Here is an 18044-nt window from a genome sequence, read left to right on the forward strand (position 1 = left end):
CACTTCGTATTCACCCACGAAAGCTCATGCTCCAAAACGTCTGTTAGTCTATAAGGTGCCACAGGATTCTTTGCTGCGTACACAGTAGTATGATTCCCACCCTCACAACTTTAAAAATTCAGACCATAAAGGTGTTCTAACATTGGGACAGGGAATTACTGTATGGGATGTTCCAATTCAAGGGAAAGAATTCAAAAGGATCAATAGCCTAAATTTAGTCTCGTGCCCATGTTTAACTTTGTGCACATGAGTTTGTCCCATTGACTTCTCTGGGATTATTCACACGTATAAAGTTAAGGACTGATACAAGGGTTTTCAGGCTTGAGGCCTTATTTATCTGGTTCTGTTAGTGTAAAAGACTCTTTGGGGCAAAGGTTCACCTCTACTACCCATCTATGGAGAAAATATCATTTAAAAAAAAAGTGAAACCCAAACCCCTCACCAGGGACTCACCAATTACACAAAGACGGCCCCACCACCACAGTGGTGATCAAGGAAAGACAGGAAGTGGGTGGGAGAAAGGAACCCCTTAAACCTTCCTGCCTCAGTGAAAGTAAGGCAGAGATTAGGCCTTTTATAATTTTGATTCTGATTTGTTTGGAAGAGTTTCAAGTTCTGTACAATGATAACATCCCTAAGGACTTCTCAGCCATTAGGAAGAAGGAGTTTGTTACCCCTAAAGGATTACAGTGATCAGGGGCAAGAAGGCCTCTGACTTCCAGATGTGCTTACATGTTTAAATATCCCGTCTGATCCCCTTTACAACCTGGAATTATGAGAAGTGACTCCAGCTCAGTCTGTAGGAGGTCCATTAGGCAATATGGCCTTGTATTGCAAATTTGGCAATTATGGAAAGATCATGTGCTGGAGCACTCTTTCCTAAATACTGCAATTTTTTTAACTTGTTGCCCAGATAAACTGTTCTTCCCTAGAGGTTGATCAGCCTGCAGGTGAGGAACACCTCTTGCCCTCTAGGGTTTATGCAGCTCAGAAGGCTATGGATATTTTATGCCAGAATGGGCCCTTAAACTTTTAAGTAAATACAAAAGCGGGCCGGCTTCAGGCACCAGCTCAGCAAGCAGGTGCTTGGGGCGGCACGTCTGGCTCTCCAGCAACAATTCAGCAGCGGGTTCCTTGGTCCCTCTGGGAGGGAAGGACCTGCCACAGAGTTGCCCCCGAAGAAGAAAGCGGCATGGTGGAGCTGCTGCTGCTGAAGTGCTGCCGATCGTGATGGCGACTTTTTTTTTTCCCCGTCATGTGGCGGGGGTGGGGGGGAAAAAACCCTGGAGCCAGCCCTGATGCAAAGGGACTTTATATCAATAGAAAATGTGTGTGCAGATCAAGACCAGTATATATACACTCATCCTAAACAACCTGGCAGCATGACTCAAACTGTACTACCAGGGCCACCTCTGGCTGCCCCAGACCTTCTTAAAGAATAGTGCTCCAACACGAAGGGGCTCTGGGAAAGGCTACTTCCTACTAATCTTCATAGAATTACAGAGTACAGATAGCAATATCACACCTCCTACCACTACCAAACCAAGTCTTCTCATTCTCTCTCTCTCCCCCCCTCCCCGAGTGGATATCCATACCACATGGAGAACTCTCAAGAAGGTCCCAAGTGAGGTAATGTAAAAAAAAGAAAAATGATGATGATGATGATTCCAACATTTTGGGACCATGATCTGGTCCTTGGTTCTGAGTTAATTATATTTGAACTATCCACCTAGGGGAGAAATTCTGCCCTTAGATACACAGAACTCCCCTGAACTAAGCAAAGGTGTATGTGTATTTTTGAGAGCAGTCTCTAGATCTGTTCCTCACCCTTTGCTAGTTGCAGGGTACTTAAGTATAATCATATCATCAGAACTTGATCATCTCTTTATTGCCCCTTGTAGAAAGCATCTCCAAGTTGAGCGGGGAGGGAATGTTTACATATCACTGTGTAAAGAGGTGGACCATCTTAGGCAACCTTTTGTGGCCTGGTGTTGCACACCAGCTGAGCGCTACCTTTCTTTCCCCATCCCCCAGTCAGCATCAATAAATCTTGCACAGAATGGGGCTATGAGAAACAAAAGCAAATACATTAAAATAAGAATGTCTTCTTTAGTGGAAGTCTAGGGAAGGAACCCTTGGAATACAAGTTCCAAGCTCCTTATTTCAGTACCCTGATCAAATTCCAAACCAAAGTCTTTGTGCCTGGTCAGGCTACCCTCCATGGAGAGAGATTAATCCCCTTGCAGATTATTCAGGTTCTATTCTCCTCCCCGCTTGCTCACTCTCCTCTTCTGCTTAAGCAGGTCACCAAAGTGAAGCAGGGAGTCTCCATAACTGCACCCATGTGATTCTGTTTGTGAGCCCCAGGATGGTCCTTAACGGGCTAGTATACTCCTTACATACTAGCACTGGGGTTTGCTGATTGATTAACAGTGTTTCTCAACTGGTGGGTTGTGACACCCGAAAAGTCACAAAAGGTAATCAAGGGATCATGACATTTTATTCCAATCTAAGGAAAAGATAACCTCTCTCCCTTACTACCCACAGACCCATAGCCTTCAAGGTCAAATATTCTTTATCAGCCTCTTGCAACACACAAAATAAAATAAAAAAATCCTGTAAATTTATCGTCATTGATACTTTGATGATAGTTGTATGGAGATCATGAACATTTTTTCTTGGAAGAAGGGGTCACTAATCTGAAAGGCTACTCAATAGCAACCAAGAAAGAATGAAGTATGTACTGTATTTTGGTGTGGGGTCAAGATCTAAAGGAAAGCTGTATTGGAATTTACTTCCAGTTACGTCATAATTCTGTAACTTCTTAAACAACTTCCCTACAGAAAGGTAGTTGATGGAATGAAAAAACAAAAACCTCATATCTAACAGAATGAAGAAACATAGCAATTCACAGTCTGGAATAAATATAATGCATTGCTCCCTGAAGGTGTGAAAGTCTCTGAACAGGAGTCTAAACTAAGTTGAACTTGCTGTAAGATCTCATAGTGACAGATTCCTGAAGCCAGTTGGCCCAGTCTCAGAGCCACTGAGCCTGGAAATAGTGTGGACTTTTGGGGACTGGCACTCTAAAAGGGTTACTCTTAACAGGCTGTAATAAAGGCGGAGGCCTAGCACAGACCCTATAAATCCATGACACAATCTTGCTGTATACTGTTCCTCCTTTATAAAATTCTGAAAATGCACCTATTCAGCTTTGCCTCTGGAGTCTGTTATTAATGCCTTCTTTTGAAACATGCTCTTTATAACACCAAACACTTGTCTACCAATAGCAAAGGCAGCAGTAGAATGGTATTAGAAATTATTCTTGTGGACACAGCGGAAAAATGAGGATAGATGCATACATGGAATTAAACTTCAGGCCACAATTTTTATTACAAGTTAACACTAGGGAGAGGCATTACTTGCCCATCATCCATATTTCCTATTCTGGCATTTAACTGGTTCCAGTGGGGGAGGAGGGGGTTATAGGGCTCTTTACCATATAACCAATTGTGTAGGATAGGCTGACCTCAACCTACACTTCCAGGATTCAGCTCTCTCTGAGGGCTCGTCGACACTACAGCCTAAGTCAATATAAGTTACATCATTCAGGGGTGTGAAAAAGCCTCTCTCCTCGCACAATGCATGTTTTGCACTGTCCCCACAGGCACTATGTCAACATTGATGTAGCTTCTGCTTCTTGATGAGGTGGAACTATTATGCTGACTGGAGAGTGCTCTCCTGTCAGCATAGTGTGTCTTCACCAGATGCAGTGCAGCTGCACTGATGTAGTGCTGTAGTGTAGACTTGCCTGGAGTCCTAGCCTCCTCCTCCCTCTGAAGGGGACAGAGGGTGAAGCAGGGTGGGCTGTTGGAACCGAGCCAAATGGGCTCCACATGGTCCCTGGGCTGGGCTAAATCCTGGGAGCTCAGAAATGCTGGCCAATCAGCATTTCTCTCCCTTAGCTGGCCAATGTGTGTCACAGACTCCCAAGGAAGGGGCTACCTATTTTTCCTTGGCAAGTGTCTCCTTCCCTTGCCTCTGGGACTGTCCCCCTTTCACTGCTAGCCCCATCAAGTTCCCACATCTGTTGATGTGAGTGGGTGGAATTTTTATGATTCAGACAGAAAACAAAGAACATTTTGAAAAATAGGGCCCTGATTCTCCACTACATTCAGCGTATAGTCATATATATATGAGAATAATAGGTGTAAAATATTATCACTACTCTAAGTGAAGAATTCCAGTTTGATAGCATTTTATATCCACTTTCTACGAGATTAATTACTGTGGCTACATTGCAGTGGAGAACCAGACGCTTAAATGTTATCTGTACTTCCAAATCAGGATATTAAAGTGAATTATGCTGTACAATAACTCAAGATCTTGTGTGACTAAACAGCTTTTCTTCAGGATGGGTGTTTTAGTTTCTGTTTGTATTGTTATTTAACATAGTGATAAAGTTTCACTCCAGCTGACTTCTTTATTGTATTTGGCAGTCTGTGTATTTTGTGAATTTCTGTGCTCAGTAACTCCCAGTAGCTACACTCCTTAAAAGGAATTGGCTCAGAGAAACTTTCTTACTGGCTCAAACAAGTTTGACAGGTTTAATGATCCCAAAATATTGGTGCAGAGAAAAATAACCTAGCTTCAGTCATCTTCAAAGTCCACATTACGTCCAGTTTTATCCCTGAGTTGAACAGAAGAATTTGGGTAAGTGGGTGCCAGTCAAAGTATGGTAACATTAATATAGTCAAGGGAAAAATTAGTAGAACAAAATGATGTTTTAAATAAAATAATCATAATTCAATAGATATTAGTGGCTACTTGTAATAGAATTACCTGGGAAATGAGGAACTGCAATACACATTTAATTTTGGCAGAGTTATTTCTGAGACTTTTATAATCACAATCAAATATGATCAATTTTATTGTGTGTTAGAAGAAATCTAATCTTTGCAACATGGAGTAATCCTCCCCCTTGTCTGTAAATGAATTACAAAAAATAAAAATAGTGTTGAGATCCAAGATAATCTGCTGATTAGAGGAATGGGAAAGAAGAGATAAGGATGACTATAAGGACGACTAACAAATGATGAAGTAATAAAGGTTAGGAAAATATCAAATAATCTGCTCTTGTAAAGGTGAAAAGGAGATAAGCGTCTCCTTAACCACCTCACTGCTAAAGGCTTGTCCACACATGGATTTATTTAGGAACAGCCATTCCGAAATAACTCCTTATGTGATCACTTTAAGTGCATTGTTTCTGTTAAGAGTCACTGAAGTGCATCTCACAAATTGTTACAAAGAGTGCAGGAATGAAGGAGTTAAAGCACCATGTGTGTTCCATTCAGTAAAACCCAAGTCATTTTGTTTGCAGGGGAAAAAATATTTTTTATTATTGCAGTGACTAATCATTAATATTATATAAGTATGTTCAACAGCTGTGGAATAATGGGAACCACAGTCTCCTCTTGTAATAATGGTGGGTCCAAATGGCTATCTTTAAGGTGTCTCAATTTCAATTTTATTTTTAGGCTTCTTACTCTTACACAGTAATTGTAATCCTTGGGCACCTGCTCAGGAAGTTAATTGCTGATCTGATCTTGTCCCATCTTTTGGCTGACAGAAAGATTTTGTGGGCCTGTGTCTATATCCAGGTGACCTAGGTGCTAAGATAGTTGAAGATGATTCTTTCAGAAAAGTACTATAAACCCATGCTGTTCCAGTGTTTGGATTGTTAAGTGAGCCACTTGGCTGGATCCTTCACTGGGTGGGACTCTGAGTTCAGAGTAATCCAGGAAAGAGTATACTTGTATTTTCTTCTGCTTGAGACAAGCCACAAGAACAACAAGAACTTTTAAGCACATTGATGGCACGGATGAAACAAGATTGAGCAATGGCCTCCTCAGTGACTCCATCATGTCTATTTGCAAAAGATGATCTATGACCTTTGTCTTTTTTTTTTTCTCTTGCAGATTTAAGTATATTGGAGAAGGGAGAAAACAGTAATTTGGAATCATTGAAAATTCTATCATGTATCAGTGTTGAACCACACATCCAGAACCCATCTCTCCAGTGTGGAAAGATATCATTGGTCCTTGAATTGTAATAGTTTCCCCTCTAGGGGTTGCTTGTCAGAACTTTCCTGACTGTAGTCAGGCATTGTTTCTAATATTGGAATTTGCATTGCTGGAAGATTGGTTTCTGCCCTTTCTGGGTTTAGACTTGTTCCATTCGCTTTTGCTGTAATCTCACTTTCTGTATGTAGAGGAGTAGCCATGAAAAGGCTATTTAGACCTGTAATAAGGTAGGCTATCCCTTTTTCCTGGATTTAGAGGGGTTGTCTAAGGTCTTTTTTGATTTATCTGAGTATTCCACCACCCCTTGCATAATGGCTCCATAGATAGCCAACCTCCTGGATATTTCAAAACTTATAACATGAGTTTCGCCTGTATATTGCCTTTCCATCCAGGCATCTGGTCATCACTGTGGAGACCAGGGCATGCGCTGAAAACATCAAAACTTTCCTTGCTGTAGCAGCTATAAATGGTGAAGCCATTGAGATTTCCTTTAACTCCAGAACTACCTGTAATGATTTCTAAGCCCTTTTTGGGGTGGCTGGGTGGGTGGGGCAATCTGATTGCCAAACTGTCAGCCCAGACCTGTATTACTCTTGCAAAACATGTTGTCACAGCAGAAGCCCTCAGAGAGGAAGATGCAGCCTCAAACAGAGTGCAATGATATTTCTATTCTGTGGATTCTTTTGGGAAAAACTGCCCTTCCACTAGGATAGCAGTGTCTTTGACTGAGGGCTGGTCTACACTGGGGGGGTATCGATCTAAGATACGCAACTTCAGCTACGTGAATAGCGTAGCTGAAGTCGAAGTATCTTAGATCGATTTACCTCGAGTCCTCACTCCACTACCGCCGCTCGCTCCAGTGGAGTTCCGGAGTCAACGGGAGCGTGTTCGGGGATTGAAGTATCGCGTCTAGACGCGATATATCGATCCCCGAGAAATCAATTGCTACCCGCCGATAAGGCAGGTAGTCTGGACGTACCCTAATAGTGAAACAGCTACATCCACTTTGGGAAGAGACAAAATCTGCTCTGCTATGGTACACATTATAGAATTTTTTGGCATGCCTCAGACCAGTGGTTCACAAAATGGGATCCCTAGACGGGTCTGTTGTCGGTTATGTGAGGGCCCATCCCTTGAGCCAGAGCCAGAATGCCCACAGTGCATGGGTCACACTGGAAGGAGCATTCCCAAGCTAGAGAGGGCATTCCAGTAGTACTGGAAATGAAAAGGGTTTGGGACACTTAATACAATGCCAAACGGGTCCTTTGCTGGTGTTCTTCTTTTGACCTTAATTATTTTTCCCAAAATTATGTGAAGGGCATGTGTGGTTCAGATTTTGAAGCAGTTGGAAAATACTTTTTGGTAATTTCTGTACCAATCATCTCTTCTTCCTCCTCCTCAGAATCTTTTCTAATGGGCTCATCTGATGGAACAACCAAGTATCTAATCACCTTTCATAACATCTTCACACATGATTCAGTTGGGAGAAGATTCTTTTGCTTTGCTTCATTCTGTGATTCACGCTGAGATTGAGAGTTCACCTTCCTCCTATAAAGATGATCTTGACTTTCCTCCTGACTTCTCCCCCCCCCCCTCTTTTGGACTAAGATTGAACAGATTTCCTATCCTTCTTTCTTTAGTGATACCCTAGATGAGGATGAAAATGAGTTAAATGATGATGAAGAACCACCACCAAACACATACACAGCTCTGTTCTATTTGTCCTACTTTTTCTTTCCATGTAGGAAAACCTTGGGAGCAGAGCCTTTAGCTCTGGTGCCCTCTGGTGATGAGTCAGAGGAAAAGCTATCTCTAGAAGAATAGGCCAATTTTCTCCTAAGTTTCTAAGATAATTTCTTGACCCCTTTGTCCCAGTTTTTAGTTTTGGTCCTTCAGGGAGGTGGGGATGGGAAACCTGGGTCAGATGGGGAGTCCTGAGAACCTCTTTGACTAGCAGGCCTTTATCTCTTAATCTTTTCGCTTTAGAAAGTGGAGTGGATAGAATGGGACACTTCCGCGCTGCCTCGGGCTTATAAGATGGTGGGCTCTCAGGTAAAGGCACTTTTTGCACCAAATCCAAGAGCTCCCTAGCCAAAGAGGGAATTTATTCCTGAGGGGAGATTCCCTTCTTCTGCCCTCGTTTCAGAATTCCTGACTTCCCCAGGGTCTAAGATAGGAAAATGAATTACCCAACAAGGGCTGGGAAGTAACCTGTGCTGCAGAAGGGTGCATGCCCCAAATGGTCTAACCATCCACTCCTTGCTCTGTCTATGGTGGATTCAACCCCTGTGGTAAGCCGCTGCTCTTTGATGTGACTGCCTCTGGTGACCAAAGGGCTCTCTCCATTTTTCTGCCCTCCTTTGAGGCATTTGCAGCCCAGCTGTCACTCCCTGCTGGTGGGGAACCATCTTCTAGGCTGGGATCAGGAGGCCAAACCTAAATCTTTCTGACCCAGCGGATGAGGAGTCTGGAATGCACAAGGCACAAACCTCTCCCCTTCTGCACCTTTGGGCAGGGATACAGAGCAGGAGGAAGGCAGCCTTGGTCTCCTCTTTGAATTCTTCTCCTCCATCCTCTTAGCCTTTATCTGAGCAGTCAGAGGATGTGTGGTGGGAGGCACTGTGGTAATTCCAGGAAGGAGACAAACTACCTCCTCAGCTTTGTTGTTTGTTTTTGGTGAATTCTCTCTCTTGCAGGTGATTCCCTCATCCAGCCAGTAACTATAGGAGGCAGAACAAAAGTGAGGGAGTCTCCAGAAGGTGGGGACTAGTCCCTCATCCAATCAGCTTTGATTCTGCCCCCTGCAGCTACAGACAGGGGACAACTAGGGTTGCCAACAGTCCCATATTACAAGGGATGTCCCTTATTTAAATAGAAAATTGCCTGTCCCTTACTAAATCAGTATGGGACCCCTTTAATCCCATATTTCAACATATTAAAAATAATACCATTATGCAAAACCAGTTTTATTATTACCTTATCTTCCAGTTATATAAAGTTTGTAAAATAATACAATGTAGTAATGCAGAATCAGTCCCAATGTTCCTATGGTGCAGAGGTTCCCAAACTATGGGGCGCAGCATAAGGTTATCAGGGGCACAAGACCTGATGGGGCCATGCTGAAAGGCTAGAGTCAGGAGGGGGCTCTCTCTGGCAGGGGAAGCAGACAGGGCTCTGTGCAGATGGTCTTAGCTGCCAGCATGGTCGGCTTTAGGCTTACTGCACCAATTCCACCGAATTGGGCCCCGCACCTAAGAGGGCCCCGTGCCCAGTGAAAATCCCTTCCCTGGCTAGAGGCGCCTTTTTAATTTTTACTCACTCGGTGGCGCTCCGGGTCTTCGACGGCACTTTGGTGGTGGGTCCTTCACTCGCTCCGGGTCTTCAGCGGCACTTCGGCAGTGGGTCCTTCAGTGCCGCTGAAGACCTGGAGCAAGTGAAGGACCCGCCACTGAAGTGCTGCTGAAGACTCAGAGCACTGCCCTGTGAGTACAAGCCCCACGTGTTTTTTTACATGTGTGTTTTGGTTGTTTTTTTTTTAGTATCCCTGCCGGGGTCCTGTCGAAACTGTTCGAATTGAGCCCCACACTTCCTAAAGCCTGCCCTGGCTTCCAGGACTAGGCTCCCTGGCTGCCTTGCTGCTCTACTGCTGCAGCTGCCACAAACCAGTAGTTATGCTCCTCTGCTGGGGATATTGGCAGAGACTCTGTGAGAGTGAAACAAATGGCTACATCCTGGGAGTATTGACCCTCTTGCCAGATAGAGTCCTTTCCTGGCCCTTCAGTGCAGGTCCAAGGCGCACAGCCCCCATTCACTTGCTCCGACAGACAGAGTACACACGCAGAAGGTAGACAGGGACATGCTTACAGGCTGAAGTCAGCAGGGGACCCTGTCAAGCAGGGGGCCAATACTCACAGGTGCATCTTTCCACTCCCTTCCAGACCATGTTGATTTCTGGAGCTGCATCTCCACAGCCAAGACTGACTGCAGTGAGCAGAAGGTTTCCTCAACTGTTGCATGGTTAGTAATGCTACTTCTGAGGGCATTCTGCACCAAAACAAATTCTGTGCCAAAAAAATAAAATAAAATTCTACACATAGTATTTTAAAATTCTGCAAAATTCTGCAAATTTTATTTGTCAAATAAATCTGGAGGCTCCTGCATGGCATCAAGGAGCATAGGCCACTAGCTGCACAGAGATGGGAGATCACTGTGTAGCTCCCCCCATCCACCCAGGGACACAGACTCAGGGGTGAGGCTACACCCAACCCTGACACAGTGCAAGAACCTGGCCTGCCTCAGAAACACCCCAGGGTCCAGCCCCCCTGTGTGGGCAGGTAGGCTCAACAAGGCAGGATCCAGGTGTGGGTTGAAAGGGTTTTGTGTGGGGAAATCCGGGTGCAGTGTGGATCTGGATGCACAGGGGCTTGTTGGGGGGTTCTGAGTGCAATGGTAATGGAACTCTTCAGGGGGGTCCATATGAAGGTGGTTGGGGCTCAGTGGCGGGGTGCGGGGGGGTCTGCGTGTGGGGGATAGAGCTTAGCAGGGGGGTCTGGGTGTGGGGGCTCAGTAGGCAGTCCGATGCTGGGGAAGTGGGGCTCACTGGGGTCGGGGTCCAGGTGCAGCTGGTTGGGGCTCAGTGGGGTTGTGATCTGGGTGGGGATGGCTCGTCAGGGTGATCCAGGTTCAGGGGTAGTGGGCTCATCGGGGAGGTGGTCTGAGTGCAGGGGCAGTGAGGCTCAGCGGGAGGATCTGGGTATGAGGGGGTCTGGATGCACAGCAGTTAGGTGAATGGGGGAGCATCTCCCTGTACAGGAATCCCTCCCTCTGCAGCTGAGCAGCAGTGGGTGCAGGAAGCTGGGGGCAGGGGGAGTTTGCAGAGCTTCCTGCAGCCAAGGGAGAAATATGTGGGGTGGGTCTGACCCGGCCCCAGATGCCATGCAGGGGAAGAAATCCTGTCCTGCCCAGCCCAGCCACTACTAGCAGCTGAGCCTAGCACAGGGTAGAAGCCACCAGCCAGGTCTTCTCCAGTCCCGCTTTCTACCCCACAGTGATTTATCTCTCTGCCGGCTGCCCTGGGTGCCTGTAACATACTGCTGGGGAGGGTTGCATGACCGCTGTTGTAGCTTCCCTTTGCTTCCCTGTCAGAAAGTCATTTTTCTGTGGAGAAGCAAAGAAATCTGCAAGGGACATAAATTCTGTGCATGTGCAGTGGTGCAGAATTCCCCTAGGAGTATAACTCCCACCCTCTGTGGTACTGGGCACCCTATCATTGACCCCTGTGGGTACACTGTACTCTTCCCCCAGATAGGTGCTAAGAAAACAATCCCATATTTTTGAAATATAATATTGGCAACTCTAGGGGCAACCCACACAGAAAATGTTTGGATCTAGTCCTGAGGAAGAATCTAACAATACATTTGTGGATACAGAGATATGTAGACAAGGAAAGCACTTAAATAAGGAATGTGTGGGGTGGTCAGCCGGGGATAGCCGAAGCAAGAACAAAAAAAATCAGATAAGCCAAGTGTTTGTGAACCAACTGTGACATGGATTGACCAGTGCAAAGAGGTCCATACAATAGCTGAACCATACAAGAATGCTCATGCCCAAATTTTGCATTAATGTTTTAAAATATATATATGTTAAATACGTAGTAAAAGTCTTGTGCAATGACAAGGTGTAATGACAGATTCAGTCTGAGGCTGAAATGACAGAAATGAGAATACTAGTGGAGTTTTAGCTCAAAATATTGTACGTTAACTCAGTAGTGAATAAGTGACAGAGCCAAAAACCAGAATGTCAGTATTTATGTCTAGAAATGAAGTTACCCAAGCAGCAGAAGAAATAAGAATGCAAAGACTCAGAAAATACAAGAAAACAAGCATAAATATTTGTGTCATCACCGTACAAGAAATAAGGAAAACAAGAAAAATTAAGAAGGGCACCATGTGGTTGACAGTATAAAGAGAAAAGCAGCAGATCTAAAACCTAGAACCTGGTAGAACAGCCACCCACAGATTCTGCAAAGAAGATTGCTTCCTTGTGGGTAGAAAGCTACAAGACTAATTAGAAAATTACTGCTGTAGATACCAGCTTTTAATGAGTTCAGAAAAAGGCATCATATCATCTAATGTGTCAAATGCTGCAAAAAAATCCAATAGAATCAGGACAGATGTCAGTCTACCCAATTTAGCCACAATAAAAGCGAAGACACTTTAACAATAGCAGTTTACGTTGAGTTTCCTGATTTGAACCTCAACTCAACCAGATTAAATGTGGAAGGAGATGTTTCAAGAAGGAATGTAGCACCAAGCATTCTAAACATTTTGAGATAAATAGTCACAGAATTAAAATAGTAATAATTCATTATAGATGGAAGAAAGTTTGATTAAAAAAATAAAACCAATATAAAATGTTTAAAATGCATAAAGACTCCTCAGGAAAACATGATATAAACTAAAACTAAGTTAATAAAAGAAGCAATGGCAGGAATAACAGCTGGCATATTTGTTAAGAGAAGGAATTAAAAATAGGATGATTTAAAACAAGTGGTCACTTTAACAAAAGAAAGCTGTGTATCAATCTGCAGACAAAACTGGAGAAAACACATCAAATAAATTGGACATGGAGGGTGGGGTGGAATGGCTAAGTGGCAGTTCTGCAGAAAAGGACCTGGGGATTACAGTGGATGAGAAGCTGGATATGAGTCAGCAGTGTGCCCTTGTTGCCAAGAAGGCTAATGGCATATTGGGCTGCATTAGTAGGAGCATTGCCAGCAGATCAAGGGAAATGATTATTCCCCTCTATTTGGCACTGGTGAGGCCACTCCTGGAATATTGCATCCCACTACAGAAGGGATGTTGACAACTTGGAGAGACTCTAGCAGAGGGCAATGAAAATGATTAGGGGGTTGGGCAGGGGCACATGACTTACAAGGAGAGGCTGAGGGAACTGGGGTTATTTAATCTGGAGAAGAGAAGAGTGAGGGGGGATTTGATAGCAACCTTCAACTAGCTGAAGTGGGGTTCAAAAGAGGATGGAGCTAGACTGTTCTCAGTGGTGGCAGATGAGAAAACAAGAAGCAATTGTCTCAAGTTTCAGTGGGGGAGGTTTAGGTTGGAGATTAGGAAACACTATTTCACTAGGTAAAGCACTGGAATGGGTTACCTAGGGAGGTGGTGGAATCTCCATCCTTAGAGGTTTTTAAGGTCAGGCTCGACAAAGCCCTGGCTGGGATGATTTAGTTGGGAATTAGTCCTGCTTTGAACAGAGGGTTGGACTAGATGACCTTCTGAGGTCTCTTCCAAACCTAATAATCTATGATTGCCTTGGGAGAGAATAGCAATACAGGTGATCTTAAGTTCCACCCACAACCCCAAGTACCACTTAAAATGTCAGACTAGCTGGGTATCTCTGCTAAAATGATCAGAGAAAGTTATTGTAGAAATTTAAATAGTTTGGCTTCAGAGTTAACACAGGGTAAAACTAGAATCACTAGTGGCTGCCACACCGTGGGTGAACCAATTATTTAAAAAAGCAAATCAGGAGGAGCATCTCCATAAAAGCTAATATTAAAAGCCCCCAAACAAGATGTCAACGTATCCCAGTCTAACACAAACAACTCCCTCTACTTCCATTTTGTTTGGGGGAAGGGAGAAATAAAGCCCCATCTTTAGAGCCCTGCAAATCTGCGGATTACAGTAACACTATCAACACACAGGACACGTAAAATAAATGTATATCCAAAACAACAAAATTAAGGACACACACCTAGGAGATGCAAACCAGAGGACATAATATCTTTCCTAGAGTTCTCTATGCCATGCTAAGGCACAAGATCAAGGGATGTAAACGTTCTGGAGTTAAAGTGATTGGTATAGTTATTGGTCTAGTTAAAATGGAATGGTTATTTCTGGCATATTTTCTGGAGGTCTGAACTCACCAATAACAAATTTCAATTCCAAACAGACATCCAATAAACAACTATTTCCAACACTGTACACCAGTTGCTCACTTCAGACAACATCAACTCCTAGTTATCACAAACAGCAGTCTCAGCTCTGTTCACTAGAATCTGCTGTACACTTTAGCCTGCAGTTATACATCAAAGCCCAAATCCACGCCCTCTCAGGGATTAACATCAGCAAGGTATCCCCAGGGTACTCTATGGTTGGGCTGCAGATCTGTTCCAGAAAACATAAAGTAGAACACTTTAGCTATAGCCAAACAATCCTTAAATATGGAGAAAATATTGCATTAGAGCTACATTATGGGTCTCCAACAGGCTCTGGCAGAAAGACGAAGCAGTTTAATTGTACCACAGTAACTTCCTTTCACTAGTGTAGGAAATCTCACCGGTGAACCACCTCCTAACAGAGCTAGCAAAATGGCAAGTCTGGAGAATGCACTGGGTTTTTGAACTTCATCCGGTCTCTAACTGAGTGGAAAGAAGAGAACAAACTAAAGTGCTGCATAGAAAAGAGTAGAGCGCCCCATTATAAAGATCCTTCATTCAATCTCCAGTATTGTCTACTGTGTAACACTGCACCATTTAAGTCAATTGGAGTTTTGCCATTTACTTCACAAGGAGTAGGGCCCTAAGCAAGTGTCTACCAGAACACACAGTTTGAGCAGATTTTTTTTTACTGACTTAAGCTAAATTCAAATAGGATAATCTACTCAAGATAAGTGTCCACACAAAAAGCTTGCATCAATTTAACTAAAATAGTTTGTGTGTAAACAAGCCCTTTGAGTCTTCACAATGTTCTTCATTTCGTGTTCTTTGAACAAACTACAAAATCATATTAATCCATTTTAAGGCCAGAAGGAACCATTAGATCATCTGGTCTGATCTCCAATATAATAGCGACTATAGAATTTGACCTAGTTACTCCTGGCTTGAGCTCAATAAGTTCGGTTTGACTATAAATAGAAACTATCATATTAGAAAGGAGAGATATTTATAACAAATAAAAACCTCCATATAGTTGAGAATAAAGTCATCTTCCTCGTATATTCTTAAATTTAAATACTTTGAGCTGCACTTCATTAGAATGATTCCAGCTGCTTTTTTCTCTTGCATTATCCCGACTAACCAGTAGTTACAGCTTCTCCTGTTAAAAAAATAACAGACTCAGAGACAGATACTGCCTTTCCTCTCATGTCTCCTTGGAAAGAGAAGGTTAAAAAAACCAGACCTGTAACCAAGTCTGTCAATTTTGCTATTTTGAGTATTTCTGGAAGGTTTTCATATGTGGAGTAAGCCTTTCACTGCTTTTTATAGCAGCAATCAATCTCTGTAAAGTCATCAAACCAAACCCATTGTGAATTCAGTTTATGTGACTTTCTCTCTGAATGTGTGTGCTTGGTCTTAACATTCTAATTCTGCAACAGAGTGGACAGGATAGCATTCAGGAATTTAAGTATATTTTAAAAGTCGTGTGAGACTTTCAAAGAGGCAGATGGCAGGAAAACTACAGACATGTCTGACAAAGGCAGCAGAGGGCCCTCTACTAGGGAATGAACAAGACAGATAAAGATTCAGATGATATGCAAGAATTAGAAGTGGTCAAACATTGTAACCATACTCTTTATTGCATCTCCTGAGGCCTGAAACAATTTGGAAGATTTGTGCTGAAGCCATAATGATCTCACTGGCACTCTGCCTCTATTTTACATAATGAAGTTTTCCTGTGGGACTCATTTAGTCTCAGACCGCTTTCCCTTATCATTCTCAGACACATTGCCTTGTGAGTGTGACTTTTTGAAAATATTATGGATGCATTTAACACAGTCATGGCATCTGGCTACTCTAAAGAGTACAGTTAAAGAGCCCTGTATTAAAGTGCCAGATCCTGGTCTCTAATATATGATATGGAGGAGGAAGAAGAGGCCTTCTCACCTTAAATTATGAAGTAATTTACAACAGACAACAGGAGAGGTGTTTGTATAGAGCTCCTGAACTGCCTTTTCCACATGCCTTTTGCTTATAAAGTGCAAACATTCTAACAACCTACAGTGAATTCAAGCAGAAATGAGCATTCATCCATAGAATTAAAATAGGTATAAAATTATATTATGATATTTTAAATAATCTAAAGTAAATCAAATGAGTTTAATGATAACACCTGTATCCCTTTTAAGAACATCAGCAACAGAGTAGATAGATGGTACTTGTTCTAGAAAATATAAATTACATCATCAAAAATGGGAGGGTATCTTGTGAGAAAATGTTACATATAAAAAAAGGAGATAAAAAGAGGAACATAAAACTAAGATCGTTACAGAAAAAGTAGAATGAAGGACGGGGAAGTGTCAGCAGCCAGATGGCAACTGGTATAGGAACAAGGAAGTATTGCTTGCAGCCAAGAAAAAGAATGGCTCTAAGTGAATTTAATGTTTGTGAAATATTGACATGCCGGGAGACTGCAGTTTTCTGCTCCCTCCTAGTACAGACACAATAAGTACAAGAGTGTGAAAACTCACCTAACCTCACCGATGTGTCTCACCAGGATTCACTGCCCTATATGTGGTAAGGTATTTGCTGAGACTGACAAGAAGACATGCCAATTGAGTTCTCCACTGACACTGTTCCTTAACATAATGATCGGAGCATTTGCCCTATAGAAATGGGTGGACAACACCCACTCATATCATATTATACATCACTAAGTCCCCATACAGATCGTATTCTAACCTTTGGTTTTGTGCAGATGAAGGCTGGATTTGAACTAATGATAGAAAGTTGAAGGGTCCATCTCCTATTACTAATTCTCTGTATTAGTTAGACCAATAAAATAACTTAGTTATATGATTTTAGTTGTGTGATTAAAAGACAGTAAAGTAATAGCAGTTTATGGAAATGTTGGGAGACAACCTTTATATATTTAAAGAGGGGGAAAAAAGTCACCAAGCATAACTGCAACCTGGTTAAGGTCTCAGGCTACAAAATATATAGGAATGACAAAGTAGGTTGAGCTGGTGGGGGAGTGGCACAATGTGTCAAAGAAAGCATTAAATCAAATATAGTAAAAATCTTAAATGAATCAAACTGTACCATACAAGTTCTATGGATAGAAATTCCTTGCTTGAATAATAAGAGTATAGCAGTAAGAATATGCTACTGACCACCCTAAGATAGTGATTGTGAAATATTCAACAAGACTAGAAATGCTACAAAAGCAGAAAACCCAAGAATAAGAGGAGATTTCCAACTATCCGCATATTGACTGGTTATCTCACCTCAGGATGGGAGGCAGAGATAAAATTTCTAGATGCCATTAATGACTGCTTCTTGGAGCAGCTAGTCCTGGAACCCACAAAGGGAGAGTCAATTTTTGATTTCGTCCAAGTGCAGCACAGGACCTGGTGCAGGAATTTAATATAGAGACTATAATGTAATTAAATTAACATCTGTGAAGTGGAAAAAACAACAAAGAAATCCAACACAGTAACATTTAACTTTAAAAAGAGGAACTACACAAAATGAGGAAGCTAGTTAAATGGAAATTAAAAGGAATAGTCACAAGGGTGAAATGCCTGGAAGATGCATGGTAACTATTTAAAAAGACCTTAACAGATGCTCAAACTAAATGTATACTCCAAATAAAAAAAACCAAACAAACAGCAAGAGGACAAAAAAGAAAACCTAAACAAACAAAAAAACTACCATAGCTGAACAGTAGAGTAAAAGAGGGAGTTAGAGGCAAAAAAGGCATCTTTTAAATATTAGAAGTCAAATCCTACTGAGGAAAACAGAAAAGAGCATTCACTCTTGTAAGTCAGGTGTAAAAATATAATTAGGCAGTCCAAAAAAGAATTTGAAGAGCAACTAACAAAAGACACAAATATTAACAGCAAATATATTTTTAAGTACATCAGAAACAGGAAGCCTGCCCAACAATGAATGGGGTCACTGGATGATCAAGATGCTACAGAAACCCTCAAGGAAGACAAGGCCAC

This window comes from Chelonoidis abingdonii, chromosome 6 (genome assembly GCF_003597395.2).
Source record: "Chelonoidis abingdonii isolate Lonesome George chromosome 6, CheloAbing_2.0, whole genome shotgun sequence".
Classification (NCBI taxonomy): domain Eukaryota; kingdom Metazoa; phylum Chordata; order Testudines; family Testudinidae; genus Chelonoidis; species Chelonoidis abingdonii.